The following is a 12,893-nucleotide window of genomic DNA, read 5'->3' as shown; positions in this document are numbered from 1 at the left end:
GATTCTAGAAAGTACGATTCTAATTATATTGATATGATATGCTCAACAATATAGTCCTGGCTTTTCCCCCTGGGATAATTAAGAACACACAGATCCTACTACCTAGAGACTGCAGGAGGACACCGTCAAGCACAGTCATGATTGGAACAGCAGCTGTAGAGATTGAGCCCAGGTGTCCAAGAGATAGTGTTGAGAGTGACAAGCCTTGCAGTCACCGCTTCCAGTGGCCAAGGAAATAACAGGTTTCCAGGTAGCACTCACAAAGGCCCTGCCTTTGCTCAAGCTCTCTGCATGGCTCCCTCCAAAACATTGTATTCAAATGCAGAGGGCTTGCATTATTCAGTTATTTTAGAATAATGTTAACTTGGTAACATTTTCAGAAAATAAGAATACCGTATGTCTAACTTGACAGTAGAAATTGATTTTGAAATGAAGCAGGAGGATGTTTCCTTGGATCAGAAAGATTGTGCAGTGACTTTGGTGGTGATTATTATTCCATCTGTTGATGTGATTATGTAAATTCTGGCTGAAACTGTGAAGTCTTGTGCACTCTGCCTTCCCGGTACTCCCCAAAGGACAGAGGGCTGCCAGCTACTCAAAGTGCTGGAAAGGGATGAAAACAAACCACTGACCTTGAAGTACTGTTCAGGAGTTCTTAACCCTTTTGATATAGGTAGAGTGAGTTTGTTTCTGTTTATTTACACAGCCTTGCAAAGCTCTTCAGATGTTCTTAACCGAGATTTTTTTTTAAAGCTGACCTTTGAACTCCACTGCATGGTACCCAGAAAAGCTGATGAAGCTCAGAGCGGATAAAATGAAAAGCAGTAGCAAGCTTAGTTTTTAAAAATGGGATATAATATGCACATGACAATGTAAGCAGCCAGGGAAAATGTGAGTGGACCAATGCTCATGCTACACAGACAAAACCAAAAATAATTCTTGAGAAGGGAAACAACATAAAGTAATTGGCACCTTCACTTCTTATAATGTATATTTTTTTGTTGGCCATAAAGATGCACAGGGGGTGTAAAAAATCCTTCTACTTAAAAAAAATATTTGACTTTGAGTCATTGATTCATTTTTAATAGAAAAGACCACTGAGACTATCACTGTATGACATCAGATTTCTCAAGAAGAGTTAAAAAATTTCATGTCATGTGGAGTCTTCCAACTCTTGGGAACTTTTGGCATCACAGGGATTTAGTCTGGTTTCTGAGATGCTCCTACACTAATGGTTTGAATTCCCTAAGGTATCCTTTTCCACCATCTGTGTGGTTCAGTGCAGTAAGATATTTGCTCTCTGAAAATAATACAAAGGGCAATTTTGTATGCCTCTTTAGAACACTAGCCATGAGGTGCTTTGTGATTTTTGTGATTCAGCTTCTCCAGTGAGATATAAGACCTGACAACATAGTTATAGAAGAAAATGAATCCTCTGTGCATCTGAATCTGTTGCAATATGTTTAAATGCGAAGTGACTCATTTCAGCCTCTGAGAGGTAGTCTTGGGTAGATTCATTCATGTTATCGTCCACTGAAGCTATTTATTACCTAAAGGTTTTCTTTTTCACTTATAACTCATTATTCACACACCCACTCCAGGGAAGCAAGCCTGAGGACAGAGATCAGTCCATGACTGTTAAAAACGAATGGTGGACACCATCGTGTATTGTTATAGATCCATCGGGATCAGTTTAAGATAACACATAACCACAGTTGAAGGTCTTCAGTGCAGTGAGTTTCCTCAGTTCAAAATGACAAGAGAAAAGTTTTATTTGATCTTTTTGGCCCAAGCCATTTCTTTGGTCACACTATGGTAATTCTAATCCTAGTCCATGTGTGAGAAATTAGAACGGCCTCATTAATCCAGGGCCTCAATAAAGCCAGAGTGGGCTTATAAAAGTTATTCTGGAGGCAAATAAACCTGTTATTTTAAATCAAAATTGGAAGTATGAATGAAATTCATAGCACTAGTACTAATATTTTTTTTAATATTTATTTATTTATTTATTTATTTATTTATTTATTTATTTATTTTTGGCTGTGTAGGGCCTTCGTTTCTGTGCGAGGGCTTTCTCTAGTTGTGGCAAGTGGTGGCCACTCTTCATTGCGGTGTGTGGGCCTCTCACCATCGCGGCCTCTCCCGCTGCGGAGCACAGGCTCCAGACGCGCAGGCTCAGCAGCTGTGGCTCACGGGCCCAGTTGCTCCGTGGCATGTGGGATCCTCCCAGACCAGGGCTCAAACCCGTGTCCCCTGCATTGGCAGGCAGACTCTCAACCACTGAGCCACCAGGGAAGCCCCAGTACTAACATTTTTTAACGCCAGACGTGTTTTTCCGTACTTGGAATATCGTTGTGACTTGGAAATAAGGACAGTGCTGTTGAATCCTTAATGGATTTAGGAGATGCTCTTGGCTAATTTCTCATAAATGAGTCTTTAAAATTGTTTCTGCCTTCCTAAGTATTTGCTTCCAAATATTCTAGAATGACATCTGTTGGGCCTAGGAGCCGGATGAATTGGCTGACTGTTCCATGGAGCCACAAAGCCAATGAAGTGAGGGCACCAAAGTTCTTTGGATGGTCACAGTTTCCTCAAAATTTCTCCTTCCCTCTGTTCACTTATGAGTCCTGAGATTCCTCCTATGTGTTTTGCAAATATCCCTAGTGAACCAGAGCAGGGCTGGTCTTATAAGCAGTACAATTGGCATTATTTGAAGATGTTCTTTTTATCATCTTCACAAAAATTTATTGAGGACCTACCTACCTGTGCCACTATTATAGTCACTCTGGAAACAGCCATAGACAACAAACAAATAAACATCCTTGGTGAAAGAAACAGATAATAAACAAATAAATAAAATTTGTAGTTTGTAGGAGATAATTACCGTTATAGTAAAAACGGAAGAATGGAAGGGCAATCCGGAGAGTGAAGGAAGAAACCTGCAGTTTTAAATAAGGTGGTTGGGAAAAGCTTTACTGATGAAAGTAATTATTTTTGACCAAAGACCCGCAATAGGGAGAGGGAGAAAACTTTTTGGATATGTAAGGGAAGAGCATTTCAGGCAGAAGGAATAACAAATGCAAATGTCCTGAGGCAGGAACACACCCAGCAGGCTTGAGTTACCACCAGGAGGCTCATGTTGTTGGAATGAACTGAGCATGAGGAGGTGGGCATGGTGGTCAGAGAAGCTATCACAGGGGGAGAGAAGGCCTCATCTAGTAGAGACATTTAGGATACTGTAAACAATTGGGTTTTACTCAGAGAGATGGATACTCATTGATATGGTCTGGCTTAAATTTTAACAGTATCATTCAGCTGCTGGGTTGAAAAGAGGGGCAATGGTGGGAATAGGAGACCAGTTAAACATCTATGGTGATAACAAAACTGGCAAACAATGACCATCACTAGGAGCAGGCTGATTGATGTCCTTGCTGATGGAATTTGCAGCTTGATTAGATATAGGATACGAGAGAAAGAGAAGAGTCAAAGAAGACTCCAACATTTTGGTTTGAGCAATTGGAAAAATAAGAGTTTTCGTTTATTGAGTTAGGGAAGAATGCAAGCTCCTTTTTTTTTTTATTGGAGTAAAATTGCTTTACAATGTTGTGTTAGTTTCTGCTGTACAATGAAGTGAATCAGCTATATGTATATCTATATCCCCTCCCTCTTGGACCTCCCCACCTGCCCACCGTCCCACTCATCTAGGTCGTCACAGAGCACGGAGCTGAGCTCCCTGTGCTATACAGCAGCTTCCCACTAATGCTGGAGAGGGTGTGGAGAGAAAGGAACCCTTTTGCACTATTGGTAGGAATGTAAATTGATACAGAATGCAAGCTCTTAAACTCCTTGATATTTATTCCTTGGTTTTGTCCCTTGATCTGTTACAGTTCATGCAGAGACAATCTTTCATTTCACTTCCTCTCTCCATTTCCCAACCATCTGGAGTTTTGAAAAATGTAAACCCTCTGTATTCACCTTATAGCTCAGAACATGGACAACCCAATAACTTTTATATTTTATCAACACAATTATTTTTCAACATTTTGCAAACAGAATAAAAACATGTGTGCCTGTGTGAGTCCATTTTGTGGTGGTTGTTTAAACATCTTAATGTCTTAAAAGCATGATCATCAGAGTCACCCCTCAGAATTTCACTTTGTCCCAGGCAGAAGGCACTTTGAATGCTTGACTCACTTATGTAGATGACTTTTAGCTATACTATTGTTTCCACCTTGGACACTTGTTTATTTTAGGCCTTGTGACAGATGAGCTCACCCAGATCTTAAAATGCAGAATTTAAGGTTGTGTCAGACTATAATTTTATGCTAACTTTGTTTATTCCCCTCTTCAATTACTAAAGTTACCACCCTAGACTCTGGAAAATAACCGGAGACAATGTTTGTTTGGTGGCAAATTAGAAGCTGATGTCCCAGCTTTCCCTGAGTGTGACTATGTGTAGGCAATTTAATTATATTGAAACTGAGCATTATGATGTCTAAACTAACTTTCCTTTATTCTAAGATCGACTTCATGTTTGGGAAAAGCAAGGGAAAGTGGCAAATGTCTTCTAAAGTGGAAAATTTCAAACTCGAGCTACAGAGATGGAATGCACATTCATAATATTTACATAAAACATAATCATTTCTCCTGTCCTCACCAGAGAGCTGAAGGCAGGGGAAGTGAGGGCTCATGCTACCGCCCTTAATTGAGTTAGAGGAGTGGATGGTCTAAGGTCTCTATCTTTGGGCAAAGCAGTAAACCATGATTATGACTGTGGTTGGGAAAACATTTTAAATGTAGAATAAGGTAACAGAGGACTGAGAACACCTACTTTATGGACACTGTGGGTTTTATTTTCAGCATTTGTAAATCTATAGTTCTTTATAAACAGAACAAAGTGGTCAATTTTCACAGGGGCTGTGCTGGCATAACGGTACCAAGGGCTTAGTCTGGGAACAAAGTCATTAAAAATAACTACGTACAAAGAACTCAGTCATAAATAATGTGCCACAAAGGATCCAAAGAAATCCAAAGGCAATAAATGATATACTTCAGTGTATCTAAAAGTCTGCTGCGGGCTGCCTGATCCTATGTATGGTGAAGCCCCAAAGTACTTTTCCTATTCCTTCCTCGCTTTCTCTTGCTTCTTCCTTCTTTCCTCCCCTTTTACCCCATCTTCCTCTCCCTGAAAGTTGATGGCTTGCTTTCATTCAGGCAATCAGCAGGAGAAAGAGAGAAAGAGAGAAAGAAAAGATAAAAAATTCCTGACGCCACTTTGCCTTTCCACTGGGTTTCAAGTTATGATATAGCCTTTCTGTGATTTTTTTTTCTTCCATCAATACTATCTTTAAAATGTAGTTTTCACCAGGATAAAAAAAAGATTAAAAAAAAAAAAGAGGGAAACTGACATTGCTTGGAACCTGAAATATAAAAGCCATTCAAGACCTCCATGGTCTTGCTTGCTTTTTACTTGATCTTTCCCTCTTTCTCAAATTTTTGTTCCGTCTAATTACTTGTGGCTTCCTCTTTGACTCTTCCTCTCATAGCAGACATCAGTGTGGCAGGAAATTCTGTTGTCTCACTCATGTGTCATCCATGTATAAATAGTGACCTCTTCTTGTCCCCTCCACAAGTCTGGACTTCTCACACTTCCAAGGCTTAACTTACCCAGGGCTCTCTGTGGCTCATGGTCTTCTCCTCTATGAAGGCTTTCCTGACTCTCGGTCCTTCCCGAATAGAATTAACCTCTCCCTTCTCTGGGTCCCAATTATGTGTTATCAGAGCAAATATGACATTTAGTTGATCAGAAAAACAGCAGCTCTTCTTCTCTTGCTAAATGAAGGCCAAGAAAATATTTCCTTCTTCACTCTGTCTTCCAGTGTCTGTCACATATTAGGTTCTTAAATGATCCTGGAACCAATGTGTATATCATATGCCTGGCACCCCCAATTGTTTTCTTATAGATTGCTATTTAATCTTTACAGCAATTCTATGATTATAAGCATAATGTTTATTCACTTCTTCTGTTTTTGATTTTCTGTGACTGTGAAAACTGAAGCTCAGAGGATGTAACTGGTGGGAGGTCACAGATCTAATTACCGGTAGTGACAGCATTCAGCCGTCACGTTGCCTCTCTTTCAGTGGTTCTCTACTTTGAGTGTGCATCAGAATCACCAGGAGGTCTTGCTAAAACAGATCGCTGGGCCATATCCTTAGAGCTTCTGACTCAATAGGTCTGGGTTGGGGCCATATAATTAGTATTGCTAGCAAGTTACAAGGTGATGCTGCTGCTGCTGCTTCTGGGACCATACTTTGAGGCCAAGTGCCTTGTATCATCTGTGCTTCCTAATCTGTGAACAACTGCACTCAAAGTGGGACGGTGCATGGCTGAACCTTTGCAAGGAGTCTAAGAGCTTATTTGTATACCAAGCATGCCAGTAAATTGAAGAGTGCTCCCATCTTATCTATCTAACTATCTACCTAAAATTTTAAATTCAGATAGATGTTGTTCTAATCTACAAACGCATTGAAGGTGTCACTGAATTGGTGGGAGATTGTTATCATTATATGTTCTTTCCTTCCATGGATATTGGAAACACAATTGTTTTATGTGAAGAGAAAACATGTTTAACATGTTAAAGGGAGGTTATCATAAGGTTACAATAATTGGGTAAATAATTGTCTCAACTTTATTGGATAACTATGCAGCCAATAAAAAAAGGTGTGGTCAAATGTATTTACAGTCAGAAAAAGATGATAAAGATCAGATGCTGAGTGAAAATAGTGGGTTACCAAAGATATCATTTTTAAAATCTATGCACATTTTCATAGAATCCGTATGCAAAAAATAAAACGTGAACAGTACTTATGTTTGGCTGGTAGCTTAATAGATGATTTCTTCCTCCTTTTCCTCCTCTTCCCCCATCCTTTTCTTCTTCCTTCTCCCTTCCTTTTTTTATGTCTATGCCTTCTTAATTAACAAAAATGTTATTAATTTCTACAATAAATATTATTTATTTATAAGTAAATACATTTTCTACAATAACTATTCCTCTTGTAATAAATACCTTCTCCAGATGATGAAAGCACCCTTTCACAGTACGTTCTGTGTGTAGACTGTGACTTCTAAGAAAGCTCTAGAAATCCCCTGGTTCTGGGAACTCTGTGCAGTACAGCTCTCCCCTACCTACCTCTGGCTTTGTTTTCTTGAGGCCTTCAGTCTAGACAACCCAAGCTCAGAAAGGCACAGCATTATCCTGTGATACTTCTGGGTGGGGCAAGTCTGAAATCATTGCTCCTTGCCTTGCCCCAAAGAGGAACCCTGTCAACTTCCTTCTTTTCACAACAGTGAGCCTGTTGACTTAAAGAACAAGAGAGTCTCTGTGCCATGGTTAGCATAATTAGATCCTCTTACATTAAACAAAATAATAAAAAGGGGAAATATTTCTATTTCTGAGATTCAGACACTAAACAGAATTGATAATACTTATGGAAGACTTTCTAGGCCCCAGGCACTGAAAAAACTATGTCATGATCTCATTAGTGATATCACAATTCACCCAGCTGCTCAAACTTGGCAATAATATTCCCAACACAGTACCTTGTAATTGCTCTTTTCTCTGCCTAGAAAGTTCTCTTCCCTGGTATTTGCATGACTTGTTTTCTCACTTCATTCAGATCTCTGCTCAAATAAAACCTTCCTGGAGCAGCTTTCTCTGACCTCTGTATCTAAAGCAGCATCCTGTCATTCTCTATCCCCTTAGCTTGTATCATTTTCACCATAGCACTTATCATAGGAGGTGCCCCAATAAATATTTTTAAATATATGAATGAATATTATCCTCATCACAACCCTATGAGGTGAATACTGACATGATCCCTATTTTCAAGGTTTCAAGAGCATTGAGTAAATTGCCCATTTGAACCAAGTTGTCTGACATCCAAGTATACATTCTTAATCAGCACATATTGGAATGTTCTTTTATTGACTGGATGAAGTCTATTGTCTTAATGTTAAAAACAGGCACTTGAAAGAGCAGAGGTAGATAGATAGTAAAATATCATTGATAATGAAATGTCCAGACACATGACAAATTACTAGGGGTATGAGTATGAAAAATGATGTGTACTTCCAAGCTATCAGCAAGCAATTGAAAATACCTTCTTTTATGATAGAGTCAAGATGGTTTTATTTTAAGATCTTTCCTTACTGACAAAATTGATTGCAGTATGTGCAGGGAGACATGCTTCATTCTTCTCTATCTCTGACAGAAATTGGAAAGAGGAAACACTGAAAACAGGAAAATATGTGTGATATCTATAGAATAGCAGATACGTAACTCACTGAGCAGCTGAAGAATTAAATCAGAGGTATGTTTTGGCACCTTGTACAGGCGCTACTCACTTCCCTTAGATTCTTTTCTTTTCTTTTATCATACAGGCCTTGGATCTGGAGTCCCTTTTCTGTCCCTATGCCTGACAGTTACAAACTGTCACTAGCAAGGCTCTTCTGGTTATAGCAGGAAATCAGCTGGACATTCAAAGAACCAAAGAAAAGGGAATCTGGGAATCTAGCACAGGGCTGAGCCTGCTGCCCCTGCTGTAGTTCTGAACCTGGTCTGAACCAGGAACATTAGGGACTTACTTGCCAACATGATTATTTCTTTGGTGTAAAACCTACACCTTTGGATAATAAATCAGTTACACTGAGACCTGAAATTCTTATGCCCTTTCCTTCAGGGACAGTCTGGTCCACTCTCTTTGTCATTGCCTGGGCCAGGTATCTGCCACAAGGAATTGCCCTTTTGTCTGTCATCTATACTCTTATAGGATCTGATTCTATTCTTGTAGAGACTGTCTCTTAAAATAACATTAAGCATCTTCAGATTTTTCAGAAAGTTTTAGAAGGAGATGGAGTAGCCTATAAGTAAAGTTTTAAAAAATTACATTTCAAAGTCTACAGAGTAGGGGCTTCCCTGGTGGCGCAGTGGTTGGGAGTCCGCCTGCCAATGCAGGGGACACGGGTTCGTGCCCCTGTCCGGGAAGATCCCACATGCTGCGGAGCGGCTGGGCCCGTGAGCCATGGCCGCTGAGCTTGCGAGTCCAGAGCCTGTGATCTGCAACAGGAGAGGCCACAACAGTGAGAGGCCCGTGTACCGCAAAAAAAAAAAAAAAAAAAAAAAATCTACAGAGTAAATATCACTGTGTTTTGGGTGGATGACATAATTTGGGAGGGGCTGCAGGTTTCCCTCTAATCATACTGCCACTCAGTATACTAGACCAAGACTCTGTTCCAAGCTCCAACAGAAAAAAGACCTATAATGATCTCAGTAATCTGGGACCACCCACTTTGCATATCCTAGTATAACTTCAAATAAGACCCGGAGAAGGTCATTGGTTAAATTACATGCTGATGTCTGACCAAAATCAAGACAAGAGTATTGAAAAGATTTATTTGCTTCTCATGGCCAAACTTCCTTTTTAGTTTCTTTTCTTCATAAAGAGAAAAAGAAAAAAATACTAAAACAAGCAAACAAAAACAACTCATGGTATTATATTACCTCTTCATAGATATGGAAGATAAGCCAAGGAGACCCAAGATACCATACAGGGAATTATAGAATAAATTGAAATAAAAGAAAAAAACACAAATATTTAAAAATGTAATTTATTAAGGCTTTCCTGAAATAAAAGACTCTTTCAGCCTATATATTTAAGAGGGATACCAAATGCAAGAATTCAAGGGAATTGTTCCCACCTGTTCTTGAGGAATCTAACTGTAAGCAAGATTTAGCCAACCGAGAAATGACTAGAAAAGCCACAGCAAAGAAATTTGTTGTGATTACTGAATACACTTAACCATAAAACAAAGACTGAAATAAGCATTAAGATTATGAGGTCAGGTCAAAATGTAAATAATATAATCTGCAGTAATTAGAAAATTAACCAAAGTTAGAAGAGTAAATGTCCTGATCTCTTTAACAAAGAATGAAGATGCTGAGTATATTCAACAGCACCAAGGTAAATATACCCATATACCATCATTGGATTCCTGGTGAGCCTATAAAGTATTTTTAAAGCTATAAAAATAAATAATCTAAAATAATAAAACAGAATAAAACAGTCATATCAATAAATGTAATTAGACTAAGCTTACACAGTAGTACACACAAAAAAGAGAAAAGACTATTTGGATTACAAAGCAAAATGTTATGCTAAAACAGAAGAGGAAAGTTATGCCAGGTGAATGCTAACAAAAGGAAAGCAGGGTTCCACCCCCCGCCAGTATGAGACAAGATGTCATTAGGAAAGAAATAGAGAAAGATGTTAAAGACCTTCCTTCTTGTCCAACTCTCCTATGAGCATTGTACACAAATCATTTAACCAGAAAAATCTAACAAATTGTAATATGAATAACAGAATAAATGAAACCATTCTAGTACATTAAAAAAGAATGGAGAGCTTAACAACACACACATATTTGTTTATATTTGCAAAATACATTTCTGTAATTCTATCCAAAAAACAATAACATTGAGGGGGAGAATTGCATAACAGGAGGAGACAGGTGTTGAGGTCGAGAGAACTCTTCGTTGTACATCCTTTACTACCAATAGGAGATAAAAATACAATTGGATAAAATTAACGTGGTCCATGGTAGTAGATCTGCTCATTTTGTCAAAGGGCACCTTCACTAGGTTAAAACTAAAGGAAGTTGTATCCTCTTTCAAATCTCAAAAAACCACTGTAGCCTGGGCTTAACTGGTAGGATAAGTCCTGGCAAGGTGGTCTAAATGGACAAATTCTCTGAGTGCTACTGAGGCTGCAACAGGTGGAGGCAACCTCAGTGATGGCTATGCACAAAGCATCCAGACTGTCAGGGTCAAGTGGTCCTGGCAAAGCCCCAGGTAATCAGCAATGCACTCAGAGTTGACACCATCTAAGTAGGAAGGGGTGAAATTATCATGAAGCTAATAGAGTTTCCGTTTCAGGGACTCTTCCTTATCCAGACTGTACTCAGGGACCATTTCTATGAAGCATTTCTGGCAAATTGCCTAAAGTAAATCTTAAGAGAAAAGGACCTGAATCTCTAATGATTCTGCAACATATTATGATGTGTTTCCTCGTTCAAAATAAGTATTTTCCTCTGTACCTAGTTACGTATCTAAAATGTATGATTTTTTTTAATTAAAAAGGACTCAAATTATATAAGATTTAGTCCCACACAAAACTATTATTGCCCCTGGATATAAGCCTGCACTTCACTGATGCCAGAGACCTAGTTTAGGGATCCTCTTTCCTACTACCCTTTTAGACAAGCATAACAGAAAGAGCTCTGGGATCACAGAGAATGTCAAGGTGCAGTGGAGGACAATGTGAGTCCATATCTACTGTGGGCTCAGTGATTTCCTGCCCTTGGGACAAGAGGCTCATCTGTACGCTGACGGCTTTGGGAATGACCACCAGGTGGCCCCAGTGAGGACTCTATAGGCCTCTTGAGTGAGATGGAATTTATGATCCATTAGCAAGCAGCTAAGACAGTAGGGACCCAAGGGAATTTTTGACATATCAAACTGTGCTTTCTGCTGAATCAAACAGGTGGGAGCACTGAGTTTGGGTACTCTGTAATATCAGTTAAAGAATGACATGGGGCCCTGGGCTGGTGGGAATTGGCCATCCTAGTTATATAACTGAAATTCCATTAAGCATATTAAATTGAATCAAGGTGCCCCCATGATACATTTCATTTTACCAAACATAGGGAAGGGAAAGTGGGTTTAATGGGATTCTGAACATCCCAGATATCACTTTTTTATACCAATTTCCTGCCTTTTAAAAAATTCTCATACTGTTTCTCTTTCTTTAAATTCATCATATTTTTCCAACCAGGGCAAACAGTCACTCTTGTATAATGATTATTCCAGCCCTCATCTATGTTTCAGGCCTAAGGATACAAAAAAGTTAACCACCTATTCTCATTTCAAAGCTGCTATACAATAGCAGAAAGGGTCCTGACCTGTCATTTTTTCAGGCAAAGGAAAATTAATTGAATGAAGAAAGAAAACCATGCACAGTTCAAGTTCGATCACTGTTGTATGACAGTGTATTCAAGTAGTAGTATAATCATGGCAAGGCTTTCCGTTATTGATTAGTTAATTATAAAGAAGATATGTATCATTTCTACCTACACTTAGCCTTCAAGCAAGAAATATTTTAAAATATTGGAAAGCTTTAGCAAGATAAATATTTAGTCAGTTATTTTTATTGACTCATGGCAGGGCAGGGGGGTAAGAGAAATAGAAAAAGTAATGCCAATTTTATTATATTTTAAAAATGATTTTTGAGGAATTTGTGAGAAAGGATCATTTTCTCCAAGCTTCTTTTTCAACCCCTGGCTCTCACGTTACAGTTGGAGAACTCATAATTCTACCAGGCAGTGAGTATCTGAGGAGGTGGTCAGTCACTTCTCTGGCCACTCAGGAAGGGTACCTCTCAGGTTACATCACATGAAGCACAGGCCTCCCTGTCCTGTCACTCCTTTCCCCAATTACTTGGAGAGGAAGGAGTACCACAGGTGGATTCACCAGGTCCCTCCCCTGAATGGATACCCTGAAAGGCCTAGGAAGAGGTTCTAACAGTGTGTCACTTGGTTATATGTTGTTGCCAAACTTGACTATTTTTCCAGATTTCCCAAATAAATTCCCAAACAATCCTACGCACTTACATAGAATTATTATTAATAAGTTATGAATCTAAAACTTTTCTAAACTATCAATAATTAAAAACGGATCAATTTTAATCATAAAAGCACAGCTAATTTATCTTTCAATTTTTTTCTATAGAAAATGGCATTATGAAAACTTTGTCATAGGAAGATATAATCAAAGACTGTT

This window comes from Mesoplodon densirostris, chromosome 1, assembly GCF_025265405.1.
Source record: "Mesoplodon densirostris isolate mMesDen1 chromosome 1, mMesDen1 primary haplotype, whole genome shotgun sequence".
In the NCBI taxonomy this organism is placed as follows: Eukaryota; Metazoa; Chordata; class Mammalia; order Artiodactyla; family Ziphiidae; genus Mesoplodon; species Mesoplodon densirostris.
The sequence above is the reverse complement of the archived record's forward strand: the minus strand, read 5'-3'. Positions refer to the sequence as shown.